This window comes from Vigna radiata, chromosome 8 (genome assembly GCF_000741045.1).
Source record: "Vigna radiata var. radiata cultivar VC1973A chromosome 8, Vradiata_ver6, whole genome shotgun sequence".
NCBI classification, from domain to species: Eukaryota; Viridiplantae; Streptophyta; class Magnoliopsida; order Fabales; family Fabaceae; genus Vigna; species Vigna radiata.
The window spans coordinates 42062986-42077251 of NC_028358.1; the positions used below are offsets into that span (position 1 = coordinate 42062986).

At 33.4% G+C, this 14266-nt stretch overlaps 1 long non-coding RNA gene and 5 other non-coding genes across 6 annotated transcripts; all 6 read left to right on the top strand.

Annotated features, from left to right (window-relative positions):
* Window positions 1–381: 381 nt before the first annotated feature.
* On the top strand, window positions 382–4573 carry LOC106771535. Its single transcript, XR_001376473.2, has 3 exons — window positions 382–553; window positions 3349–3488; window positions 4177–4573. It is a non-coding gene; the product is annotated as an uncharacterized LOC106771535 (long non-coding RNA).
* TRNAP-AGG lies at window positions 1058–1129 on the top strand. The gene has a single exon. It is a non-coding gene; the product is annotated as a tRNA-Pro (tRNA).
* Window positions 2389–2460, top strand: TRNAP-UGG. The gene has a single exon. It is a non-coding gene; the product is annotated as a tRNA-Pro (tRNA).
* Window positions 3669–3740, top strand: TRNAP-UGG. Its single transcript has one exon. It is a non-coding gene; the product is annotated as a tRNA-Pro (tRNA).
* A 2370-nt stretch (window positions 4574–6943) lies between the features above and the next one.
* Window positions 6944–7015, top strand: TRNAP-AGG. The gene has a single exon. It is a non-coding gene; the product is annotated as a tRNA-Pro (tRNA).
* Window positions 7016–11216: 4201 nt separating this feature from the next.
* On the top strand, window positions 11217–11288 carry TRNAP-UGG. The gene has a single exon. It is a non-coding gene; the product is annotated as a tRNA-Pro (tRNA).
* The last annotated feature ends 2978 nt before the right edge of the window (window positions 11289–14266 follow it).

The following is a 14266-nucleotide window of genomic DNA, read 5'->3' on the forward strand; positions in this document are numbered from 1 at the left end:
ATATATATATATATATATATATATATATATATATATATATATATATATATATATATATATATATATATATATATATATAAGTAATTGAGTGTAATGAGATTGTCTATCTTATCAATTATACTTATTAAAAATATAGGCACTTATTAATACTTTAAGGATAAAAATGAAATATGTAATTTGAAATAATATAAATTGTATAATTTATAATATACTACTAGTAGATATAATTTAGTGTAATAAATTATATATCATAAAAATCGAACTGCTTTAGATTATTTATTTAGTAATAAGTATACAAACTTTATTTTGTCTTATTATTTTTTGCTGATGTTTTTAAATAAAAAATTCCATTGAAAAAGAGGTTAGGTTAGGTCAGTTTAGGAGAAAGAAAAGTGAAAAATAGGAAAGGAGCGTTAAGTAAGATGAGTGAATATTAGGGTGCGAGAGGTTCCAGTTCGTCCGCCGCACTTTTCGGTTTTGGACGATTTGGAAGCTGTCAGGCTTGACTTCACTTGGTAAATGCTATAGTCAAACACCAATCAACAAGCTTCAGGTTTGGTTTCTAGTTTTACTCTTTTCAACTTGTTAATTCGATTAGGTAAATAATAATAATCATCAGAAGTTGGATGTGATTGTGCTGCGATGAATGAATTCAGTCTTTAGCTGCTTGCCACTGAAAATTTAATACAATAATTTGTTGTAAGTCGTAGTTGAAAATTAAAATATAGAACCAGAGACAATGGTACAGGTCCGGTTATAAAGAAAAGCAGGTAAAGAATCTAAATTAGGAGAGGTGCTCACACATTTAATGCTCAATAGTGCCATGAATTGAACTCCATTGTCTCCAAAAACAGGGTATCTGTACGGAGAATGTTTATACATTAAGCCAGAGTGGTAAATTAGTAAATTCACTTTGATACCTTGATTAGAAAAACAGGTTGCCTTGACTTACAATTGACTATCCAGGGTAATATAGAAGTGCAGAGAATTTGATATGCATATACAATTCTGAAATAAAAATGACATAGATTTGACTTTGCCCTACTTCTCTCAAAGTGGGCATTTGGTCTAGTGGTATGATTCTCGCTTAGGGTGCGAGAGGTCCCGAGTTCAATTCTCGGAATGCCCCTCTATATCTTTTTATCTTTACCTGAATTGTCTTGATGTGTTTTTGTCATTGAGTTGGCTCAAGAAAAACTCTGCATTCTCAGACACGATAGAACACTTGCAGTCACATTTTTCTTCTTAAAGATAAGGTGAAGATGCAGTTCAAAATCATAGCAATCAGTTCTATTTGTATTTTATTTGACTGTTGATATGTCTTTTAACAGTTTAGCTTCAAGATACCTAGATTGTTATGATTTAGCTATCTCCGCACATGTTAGCAAGCATCTGTTTTAATGCTTAGATTGTGGTATCCGATCTTAACTCTAAGTATGTGCCTTGTGAACTATATATTCTATAAGCAATTAAAATATTGCTGAATCAACTGAATAAGGAAGGAGGTTGTGAGTTGTTGTTGATGATGCATGACACCCTTAGATATCAAATTCTTATAAACAAATGTATCAACTCACATATCGTTAAATCCTTTGCACATGTAAATAGCAAGTATCTTATTTTGTACTTTACAAACACTCGGTGGAATATGTCATTAACCTTCATATCAAAACATGCGGTGTTGAATTTCAGACCATATTACTTAGAAAAATATTAGAATTGTGAAGTAAAAATAATTTTTCAACTTGTCTAAGAAAAACAATACTATCAACTTACTGATTTCATGTGTTGAAAGTCAAATTTTAAAGTTATAAGTTAAAATTTTAACTTCATAATACACCCTAAAGTAACTTTCTCAAATAATTTAATTACTTTTCGATATAATTTGCAAACAACAAATTTTGCATGGTAAGACTTTTGGTCTTGTCATCTGATTCTCAGTTAGGGTGTGAGTTCCCAAGTAACCCGAGTTTGTTAATCATCATCTTACATACCAACTAGCAATTATTTCTTAATTTTAAGCCTTTGAAGTCTAGAAGCTGACAATCTTTACTTGTTATGTGGTATACTTATAAAACAATAAGCATCAGGAGCTGAACGTGAATGTCTTGGAAGAATGATTAATAGTTTTAGCTGGAAGTTTTGCCCTAATGAGTGACAACTTGCTACTGTGAAGGTAATTAAATTATACGGCAATTCATTGGAAGTCCTTAAATATATAAAATTCAGAGTGGTAAGCTAACTTTCTTTCATATGTTGACTTGGAAAACAAGTTATCCTGACCGATATTACCCGTCCAGGTAGCCAAATCTTACAATTTGCAATCTTATTGTAGAACTGAAGACAGTGAATGGTAAAATACTAGTTTAGCCCTATGCCTTTCGATGTGGGCATTTGGTCTAGTGGTATGATTCTCGTTTTGGGTGCGAGAGGTCCCGAGTTCGATTCTCGGAATGCCCCCATTTTTTTCATTTTTATTTGTACCTTTATTATTCTAAAGTAAATGTTTGTTGTTTTTTTATAAGCGCATGCATTTGTTATTGATTGGTCATAAAGCAGGCACTGCATTCTCAGCGTGTCAATGAGATTGTGTTCCTGTTTGAACTTTGCATTCTACAATGAATTAATATTGTTGAATCAACTATATTATTTGAAATTGAATTATAAAGGAGATCATGAATTGTTGTTTTGTCCATGATGCGCAGCATAGCACTAAAAAATATCAATTTTAAAAAACTGCATAAGCACAATTTGCACATTTATTTATTCTTGTCAGTTACACATGCAGGATTACCAAGTATCTTATTTTATATATTTAACACAGATGTGATGTGTGATAGCCTGCATATCAAATCACATGTTGTTTGATATTATGCAATCCAGTTTGGCAAAGAAAAAAACTAGTATGACACATTAAATTACTTCAATCAGTGTGGCAAAACTTCAATTTTTTATTTAAAATGTTGTATAAGCCAATCAACAATTGTTGCTATGTTTATGGAGTTCTTTTATTATATTAAGAAGCAAGAAACTTCTCCAAACCAATGGATTTTGGCTCCCTTAAATTGTGAAATGAAAAACCATTGAAAGTACAAGTAATGTTTCAACTGTTGAAAAAGAGAATGCAATCATTTTAGTGATGTTATGCAGTAAAAGTCAGATGTAGAAGTTAGAAACAATGTTTTAACACCAGAATCTACCCTAAAACTATTTTCATCAAATTGATTGATTAGTTTTTTATAATATCCAAACAATAGGCATTGGGGTTTATTTCTAAATTTTATCGTTTTGAAGCTTTTGGAAGTTGACAAGCTTATCTTGATAGTTTGTTTGTTTAAATAATAACAGACATGATTGCCTTGGGATGAATAAAGTGACGCGAAAACAGTTTCAGCTTGGATTTTTCTGTACCAAGTAACAGCTTGCCACAGAAAACGGGATAGAATAATGCGTCTGAAGTCATTGTTGACCAATATGAAACTACAGGGGTAAGTTTGCAAACTCTCTTTGATATCTTAGTTAGAAAAATGAGTTGCCTTTACTGTTAATTGTCTATCCAGGAAAACGTATCTGCTCATTATTTAAGCAATTTTACAATTTTGCTACTCATGAACTACTTTAATAGAAGACTAGAGATACATTTGACGTGGGCGTTATAATTTTAATAAGGGCATTTGGTCTAGTGGTATGATTCTCGCTTTGGGTGCGAGAGGTCCCGAGTTCGATTCTCGGAATGCCCCCATTTTTGTCATATTTATTTGTGCCTTTATTATTCTAAATTATATGTTTGCTGTTTTTTTATAAGCGCATGCAGTTGTTATTGACTAGTCATAAAGCAGGCACTGCATTCTCAGCACGTCAATGAGATTGTGTTTCTGTTTGAACTTTGCATTCTACAATGAAGTAATATTGTTGAATCAACTATGTTATTTGAAATTGAATTATAAAGGCGATCATCAATTGTTGTTTTGTCCATGATGCCTAGCATAACACTAAAGTTTTGTCCATGTTTTTTAAAATTTTTTAGTCCCTGTATTATATTTTTTTGTTTGTTGTCCTAGACTTGGAATGACATGTACAGCACTCTGAGCCCCCCTTTTTTCATATTTACCTGTGCTGCAATATTCCCATGTGTGAGTTTGCATTCTTTTTGAGTGTGTTCTTTACATTTACTAGGCACAAAGACGTGTACTACATTCCACCCTGTTTGCCAGAAGCAATACTTGCAGTGCAGTTTCTTCCACCACAAGAACCGGAGATGTGAACTTGTCTTATCAATCTGGCAGAATTAGCCTTTACAGTTGACCATCAACACAGATTCCCAAGAGGCACGCAGAAGTTGCTTTGATTTTTGTATCTGTCCCATTGTTTGCAAGCATATATTACAACACTGAGATAGTGGTATGTATTCTTATATTCGTTTCAAAAACATTTGAACTCAGCATTGTACAATGAAGTGATTACTAAATCAACTAAATTGTTTCAAAATCTATAAGGAAGGAGATTGTGAATTGTTATTTTGTCCATGATGCCTATCACCGGAATATACCAATTTTGAAAAAGTAAACCAGTTCAAATTGCATAATTATTTGGTTTAATCATAGAGATGGTCCTTATTTTTTGTGACTTTTTTCTAATAGGTCTCTTTTTTTTAATTGGGTCTTTATTTTTGAAAAAGTAAAACAATTAGGTTCTTACTGATAGTTTCGTACTAACACCGTTAAAGAGTGTGTCACGTGTCAATTCGTGACATTTTTGTATTTCTTAACTATTTTTTTTTTAATTTATTTTTTAAATCCCACATGTCAAATTGACATTGTGTCACGTGGCAATAACTGTGTGACGTGGCATTGTCAAGTCATGTGTCATTATATTAGTCTCAATTTGGTTTCTGTGTTTTTATTTTGTTTTAATTTTGAAAAATTAAACAATTTTTTTCTTTCCAAATTCAAACAAAATTTAATTTGTATATAAATCATTACAGATATTTTTATTAAAATTGATATTTATATTAAATATTTTTAACGAAATTAAGTTTATTAATATTTTATATTTAATTAATTATATGAATGTTAATTATGTTATCAAAGTAGTTGCGAATAAGGATGAATAAATAGTCTTTGGGTTTGACAATAGATGAAAGTTGTTGTGATCAAGTAAGTTGTGTAATACTTCAAAGAGGATATAAGATTATGTGAAGCGATATTAGGAAGGTTTTATTTTGAAGTCAAGGCTAGTTAAAGTTTTGGAAATAACTTGTAAGAATCAGTGGAAGAAATTTGGGAGGTGACTTTAGTTTGTCATATACAAATTGTTTGATCAAGTATTAAAAGGATCCTTAAAAGATTAGGTTTGAAGGTTGAGAAGTTGTTTTAAGAGCAGTGACTAGACCAATCTACACTATTAAACACTAGAAAATTTAATGCAAAGGTCGTGTGTCAGTCAATTAAGTGTTGGGGATAATATCTCAATCAAGTTGGATGTTTCTTATAAGAAAAAATGAAGAGAAAACTTTTATTTCTACTTGATGAGTGAATTTTTGAGAAATCCCTTTTTAGAGGTGGTAGTGGTTTAAAAACAGTGAGACTCAGTTATTTTTTATATTAAATGATTTTAATATAAATAGTTTTGTTACGAACGAGTTTCATTATTTTAAAACACATCATCATCATCATCATCTTGGTTTGGTTCGGCTCGGCTTGGTGTGGCTTAGTTTAGTGCAACTCTGTTTGGTTCGACTTGGTTCAATTCGGTTGGGTTGAGTTAGGTTCAGTTCCGTTGGGTTCGATTCCATTAGGTTTAGTTCGATTCGGTTGGGTTTGTTTTGATTGAATTCGGTTCAATTGAGTTTGGTTCAGTTGGGTTTGGTTCCGTTGGATTGGATTGAGTTCAGTTTGATTAGATTCAATTGGGTTATTTCGATTTAGTTCGATATGATTCGGTTCAAATTTTAGAGTTTTTTATTTTATTAACATTTCTTGTATTCTAGGATATATTTTATAAAAGGATAAAAATAATATTTTTTTATAATCTTTGTATTTTAAAAATATATGGTTTGAAACTTAAATACGTATAAAATGTAAAAATCAAATATAAGGTTTATGTACTTAGATTACTAAACTTAAAAGTATTGTTGTGAAATTATTGATTATTTTTTGGTTTATAACCTCCGATTACAGAAGATAAACTTTCTTCTGTCTTACTTTTTTTTTTTTTTGCTGATATTTTTAAAAAGCTTTTATAGTAAAAGCGATTAGGTTTGGTCAGTTCCTCCCGTCCCAGGAGAAGAAAAGTGAAAAATATGCAAGGAATGTCGAGTAAGATGATTCGAGTTTAGGGTGCGAGACGTTCCAAGTTCGTTCGCCGCACTTTTCGTTTTTCGACGATATGGAAGATGAAAGCTATAGTCAAATACCAACCAACTAGCATCAGGTTTGATTTCTAATTTTACTCTTCTCAACTTCCGGAAGTTGACGAACTTTACATGTTAAGTCGATTAGTTAAATAATATAATAAGCATTAGAGGTCGCATGTGATTGTGATGCGATAAATGAATTCATTCTTTAACTGCTTGTCACTGAAAATGTAATACAATAATTTGTCGTAAGACGTAGTTGATAATTAAAATATAAAAGCAGATACAATGGTACAGGTCCGGTTATAAAGAAAAGCAGGAAAAGAATCTAAATCAGGAGAGGTGCTCACACATTTAATGCTCAATAGTGCCATGAATTGAATTCCATTGTCTCCAAAAACAGGGTATCTGTGCGGAGAATGTTTATGCTTTAACCAGAGTGGTAAATTAGTAAACTTACTTTGATTGCCTGATTAGAAAAACAGGTTGCCTATCCAGGTAATATAGAAGTGAAGACAACGTGACATGCATACACATTTCTAAAATATAACTGACATAGGTTTGACTTTGCCCAAATCCTCTCGATTTGGGCATTTGGTCTAGTGGTATGATTCTCGCTTAGGGTGCGAGAGGTCCCGAGTTCAATTCTCGGAATGCCCCCAATTTTTTTTATCCTTACCTGAATTTTCTTGATGTGTTTTTGTCACTGAGTAGGCACACGAAAAACTCTGCATTCTCAGACACGATAGAATAATTGCAGTTGCATTTTTTTTCTTTAAGAACAGGTGAGGATGCAAATCAAAATCATAACAATCAGTTCTGTTTGTATTTTGCTTGACTGATGATATGTCTTTTAACAGTTAAGCTTCAAGACACTTAGCATTGTTATGATTTACCTATCTCCGCACATGTTAGCTAACATCTGTTTTAATGCGTAGATTGTGGTATCTGGTCTTAACTCTAAGTATGCACCTTTTGAACTATATATTCTACAAGCAGTTAAAATACTGCTTAAACAACCGAATAAGGAATGAGGTTGTGAGTTGTTGACTGTGCATGGCACACTTAAAATATCAAATTCTTATAAACAAATGTATCAACACAATTATATTTTTAAGTCCTTTCCACATGTGATTAGCAAGATGTAATGAAGGGCAAAAAAATAAGAAAAATTACTAAGACTGAATATTCATGAGTATCTCTGCAATGTATTATTATAGTGAATGGCTACCCATACTGGATTGAAGCATTGCTACACAACAATAGCAATCTTTAGAGAGAATACAGAACGAGAAAAGTTAAGAAGAGAGAGACAACACAAGTCTTCCATCCCTCTATTCCTCTGTACCTAGGTTTTTATATTTGATTCCGCACACGTAAACCTTCAGGTGCGAATTGTTTTCTTGTTTATTCCTTGTGCTCCTTCGATTTCCCACATTATCCGCAGCATTAGACACCTGTCCTTGGCTGATAACAAAATTCTCTGATTTTCCTGTGATTTCCAACTTTGCCCTCTTTTGTTGATATGACATAACTACCTCCATTAAAAATAACCTTGTCTTCAAGGTTGTAATGTGGGTAGGTCTCTTGAAATGATAGCCAATCTTCCCATGTACCATGTGCATCATGTACACCTTCCCACTTTGCTAGTACTTGTTGCCCTCCATTTATAATAATTCTGGTCTGCAGAATCTTCACCAGTTGAAGAATTGGACCAATGTCATTTTTTATCATAGGAAGGGGAATATGGGTCTATGGGGATCTCCATGACACAACTTTAATTGTGAACAATGAAAAACGGGATGTATTTTGGCATGGGGTGGCAGAAGCACTTTATATGCCACTTTTCTGCATAATTGGAAAAGGTCCAAATATCCCATCCCTAGTTTCTTATTTTTTCTCAGCGTTTGTTGTAGATCTGTACGATCATTAGTATCCATGACATACGTACCAATTCTAGGAGGTAAGCATTGAGGAATAGCAACCACATCCTTATAGGTATAGTAACATAGCCAAATCTGCCTCTGGATTTTGCAGGCCTTAATCATCAGCATAATAAGGCAATTGTAGGTGCATGGTAAAATTTTCTGAAATAGATGAGTGCAATTCATTCTACGGATATGATTAAACTGAGTTGGAGTTGGTAGTTTAGATTTTTGACCATGTAGAGTAATATACTTACCATTCACATAAAATTTGAATGTCAATGCATTATAATCTAAGATATGAGGACTAAGTGTAGCTAACCAGGCCACTCCGAGGACCAAATCTGTGCCCACAACTGGAAGAAGAAACATTGATGACTGCAAAGCATGGTCCTGAATTTGAACCTCCACGTTTCTAACCATTCCCTCTACTGTCAAGGCAAGATCATTGCCCATAAGGACTTGTAACCCAGAAGTTGGTTCCACAGGTAATTGCAAATAATGTGCAAGTCTAGGTTGTAAAAAACTATATGAACTCCCACTATCAAGAAGTATCTGAACTTGCATTCCATTATTGGTGCACTGAAATTTCATGGTACCAACTCCCAAACCTCCTTTCAAAGCATTAAAAGAGAGATGATGCTCTAGAGAAGCATGCTGACTAATCTCATGCTCCTTATCACATGGATCTGGTTCCAACAAGGTGGTTTCATCGTCTTCAACATGTAACAACAAGTATTGATTATTGGGACACTTATGAGTAGGTGTAAATTGGTTATCACAGGTGAAGCATTAACCTTTTTTGCACCTCAATTTTTGGTTTTTGTTGCAGGGATGGAATGACAGCTGGTGTAGGTGATAGAGGAGGTAGACTAGTATTTTTTAGTTTTTGGTTGGTCGTGTCAGGTATGTTTCTGGAATATGCCTTGGAGGGAACTGATTTCTGTCTAGCAACATATTTTTCTTCATATAATTTGGCTAATGAAACCGCATGCAGCATAGAAGTGGGCTCTTGTGCTATGACATCTCTGTAAATATCTGATTTGTGGCCATTCACAAAACAATCGAGCATAGCATCTGGAGTCACCCCCATATACACTCGGTTTGCTAGGGCAGTAAACTTCTGATAGTAATCTTGAACTGTCCCAAGCTGATTTAGCTTAAAGAGAGTTGAGTGAGGGCACTTGTATGGTTATTGGTTAAATTCAAACTCCAATAAACTCTCGATAGTAATCTTGAACCATCCCAAGCTGATTTAGCTTAAAGGGAGTTGAGTGAGTGCACTTGTATGGCGACTGGCCAAATTCGAACTCTAATGCGAAGTGAAACCCACCCAAGATTGGAATGGGTTATTCTTAGAAATCATCTAAAACCATGGAATTACATCAACTTCCATGTGAACTGCAGCTATCATAAGGCGTTGCTCATCCAACATATTGTAATAAGTGAAAACTTGTTCTGCTTTAAATATCCATTCCAATACATTGGATCCATTGAATCATGGATAATCGAGTTTAACATTGCAGATTTGAAATGTTGGAACAGAAGCATGTGGTGTTTGTGTTTCCAGTGATTGAGGTAGTTCCCATTATGCTCAGGGTAGTCAAGTCTGATTCCACAGTTTGAAAATGAGTAGAGTATTCAGCATGACGAGACTCTATCAGATTGAGCATACTTTTAACGTCTAACGACAAACTATTCATATCTGTGGAGAGTTCTTTCAATCGAGTGTGTTCCTCCATCGTTAAGGAAGGGCAATGAAAGCACCAAGGTAATGAAGGGCAAAAATATAAAAAAAATATGAAGAGAGAATATCGATGAGTATCTCTGCAATGTATTATTATAGTGAATGGCTACCCATTATGGACTGAAGCATTGCTACCCAACAATAGCAATATTTACTGAGAATACAGAAAAAGAAAAGTTACAACGAGAGAGACAACACATTTTTTCCACCGCTCAATTCCCCGGAGCCTAGGATTTTATATTTGATTCCCCACCATAAACTTTAAGGTGAGCTGGTTACTTTTATTCCTTGCTCTCCTTCTATTTCCCACACACTCTGCAACATTAGACATCTGTCCTTGGCCTATAACAAAATTCTCTGATTTTTCTGTGACTTCCAAATTTGCTCTCCTTTGTTGATATGACACACGTATCTTATTTTGCACTTTACAAACACTTGGTGGAATATGTGATTAACGTTTGTATCACAACATGCGGTGTTGAATTTCAGACCACTGCACTTTAGCAGCAACATTAAAATTGTGAAGTAAAAATCATGTTTCAACCTGTGTAAGAAAGACAATACTGTCAACTTACTGATTTCATGTGCTAAAAGTCAAATTTACAAGTTATAGAAGCAAAGTTTTTAACTTCATAGTACACCTTGAAAAAATTTAACAAACCAATTAATTACTATAATTAGCAAACAACAAATTTTGCACGGTGAGGCTTTTGGTCTTGTCATCTGATTCTCACTTAGGGTGTGAGTTCCCAAGTAACCGAGTTTGTTAATCCTCGTCTTACATACCAATTAACAATTATTTCTTAATTTTAAGGCTTTGATGTCTGAAAGCTGACAAGCTTGACTTGTTATGTGGTATACTTACAAAACAATAAGCATCAGGAGCTGAACTTGAGTGTGTTGGAAGAATGATTAATAGTTTTAGCTGGAATGTTTGCAGTAATGAGTTACTACTTGCCACTGTAAATGTACTTAAATTACATGGCAATTCATGGTAAGTCTTTTAATATATAAAACCAGAGTGGTAATCAAACTTTCTTTCGTATTTTTTTACTTGGAAAAACAAGTTATCTTGACTGAGAATTAACGATCCAGTTAACCAAATCTTACAATTTGTATGCAATTGTACTGTACAAACTGAAGACAAGGCATGAATAAAAAAATTATTTAGCCCTATATCTTTCAATATGGGCATTTGGTCTAGTGGTATGATTCTCGCTTTGGGTGCGAGAGGTCCCGAGTTCGATTCTCGGAATGCCCCTGTTTTTTTTCATGTTTTATCTTTGCCTGTATTATTCTAAAGTGTGCGTTTGTGATTTTTCTATAAGTGCATGCATTTGTAGCCTGTCAGTGAGAACATAATACTTGCAGTTGTGTTTATTCCACCAAAAAACCAGGAGAATATGTGAATCAATCTTAACAATCTGGCTGCATTATAGCATTCACAGTTAACCGCACAGACTGCTGCTGGGCATGCCAAGAGACACTTAGCAGTTGATTGACATATGTATCTCTCTGTTAGTCTGCAAGTATCACTGGTCAAAACTATAAGATTAGTATGTGATCATGTGTTTCTATTTGAACTTTGCATTCTACAATGAAGTAATATTGTTGAATCAACTATATTATTTGAAATTCAATTATAAAAGAGACTGAATTGTTCTCTTGTCCATGATGCCTAGAATAGCACTAAAAATATCAATTTTAAAAAACTGTATTAGCACAACTTGCACAATTTATTTATTCTTGTAGGTTACACATGTAGATTACCAAGTATACTATTTTACAGTATTCAACATCCAGATGCAATGTGTGATAACCTTCATATCAAATCACATGTTGTTTGACATTATGTAATAAAAGAAAAGAACAACCAATATGATAGCATATTAAATTACTTCAATTAACTTGAATCAGTCTCCAATTCAACATACAAACAAGTACATTTGGCAGAACTTCAGTTCTTTTATTTAGAATGTTGTATAAGCCAATGAACTACTGTACTGATGTTTGTGGAGTTCTTTCATTATATTGAGAAGCAAGAAACTTCTCCGGACGAATGGATTTCAGCCCCCTTAAATTGTGAAATGAAAAACATTAAAAGTACGAGTACAATGTTTCAACTCGTGAAATAGAGAATGCTATCATTTTAACGATGTCATGCAGTAAAATTCTGATGTAGAAGTTAGAAACAAAGTTTTAACATCAGAATCTACCTTAAATAATTTAATCAAATTGAATGATTAGTTTTTCGTAATTACCAAACAATATGTGTTTTGGCTTATTTCTAAATTTAATCCTTCTGTAGCTTTGGAAGTTGACAAACTTTTCTTGATAGTTTTTTTGTTTAAATAATAGCAAACATGATTACCTTGGGATGAATATATTGAATCGAAAACCGTTTCAGCATGGATTTTTCTGTACCAAGTAACAGTTGCCACAGAAAATGGGTAGAGTAATGTGTCTGAAGTCATTGACCTATAAATGTAAAACAAGAGGGGTAAATTTGTAAACTCTCTTTGATATCTGAGTTAGAAAAATGAGGTACCTTTACAGTTAATTCTCTATCCAGGTAACCGTATCTGCATTTTACAATAACACTACCTAGAATGTGGCATGCATGAACAACTTTAATAGAAAACTAGATATATGTTTGACATGGGCATCAACATTATTAATAAGGGCATTTGGTATAGTGGTATGATTCTCGCTTTGGGTGCGCAGAAGTTACTGTGATTTTTGTACTCCGCATTGTGCAATGAAGTGATTACTAAATCAATTAAATTGTTTCTAAATCTACAAGGAAGGAGATTGTGAGTTGTTGTCTTGTTCATGATGCCTAGCACCCAAATATACCAGTTTTTCAAAAGTGAATGAGTTCAAATTGCACAATTATTTATTCTAGTCCATTTGACATGACACATTATCAAATATCTTATTTTATAATATTCAACACTCAGATGTTATATGGGATAACCTCATGAAATCGCATGCCGTTTTCAGCTGTTCTGTATGTCAATCAGTAAAGGAAAAGAGAAACTAGTATGATAGTGAAGGAACTTCAGTCTACGTGATTCAGTCATTAATGCAGTGAACAAACAGATACATATAGAAAAACAGAATATCCCTTAAATAATTTGACCATTTTGGTTTAATAGTTATTGTATAATTTGCAAAAAACAATCTTCAGGATTGATTTCTTAATATTGTCAATTGCACATAATGTTTGAACAAATGTATGTTCACAATGATTTATTAAAATCCATTGAACAGATAATTGGCACGTATCTTATTTTTCATTTTACAGCTCTAAGATGGCATATGGGGATTACCTACATAGCCAATCATGTGTCGGTAAAGGAAACAGAAAAGCTAGTATGACACCAACATAAATTACTTGATTGTGCTTCAGACAGACTGTAATGCAACATAGAAACTGATATATATTGCGAAACTTGAGTTCTTTGATTTCAAAAGTTTTATAAGCTGATCAACTACTGTATCAATGTTGGCTAACATTTTACAGGAAATCATGAAGCAACAAAGTTCTCTATCATTAGTTAATTTCATACCACTGTACTTACAAACAATGTATTAAGGATTAAATTGATGTTTCAAGTTGTGGTTAAAAAACACAATTTTACAAAGTTACTGGTGTCAGGTGGTGAAAGCTATTTTACAATTTTTCCAGTACATAATGCAGTTTGCCATCGAAAATGTAGTAAAATATCGTGTTGCAAGACATAGTTGATCTAAAAATAAAAAACCAGATGGGTAAATAATATGCAAACACTTTTTGATAGCTTGAGTAGAAAAGCAGGATACCTTGATTGGAAAAAGTGATTAGTCAGGCAATCAAATCTGCTCATGTGTATGTAATGTTAATTTATAACTGTAGATAACGTGGCTGCATAATCTATAAACATAGATTCTACCTAGCCCTCTCCCCTTCAATGTATACCTTTTGTCCCCTGGTATTATTAGCTTGCCATGTATGATACAAAGCAGTTGCTTCATTTTCTGTATCTGTCCACAAGTGTTGAAGCATAATCAGTCACAGCTCCGAGGGTGTGGTATTTGATCTTAAGGCTAAGTGCAACATTTTAAGCCTATAGTTTTGCTCTGAAGCAATACAATCAACTATGTTATTTCAAAGTTAACGAGGAAGGTGGTTGTAGATTGTCCTGGTGTAACATCCCAGCAACATGAGGCTTTTCAGTGTGTTTTGTCCTTACTCGC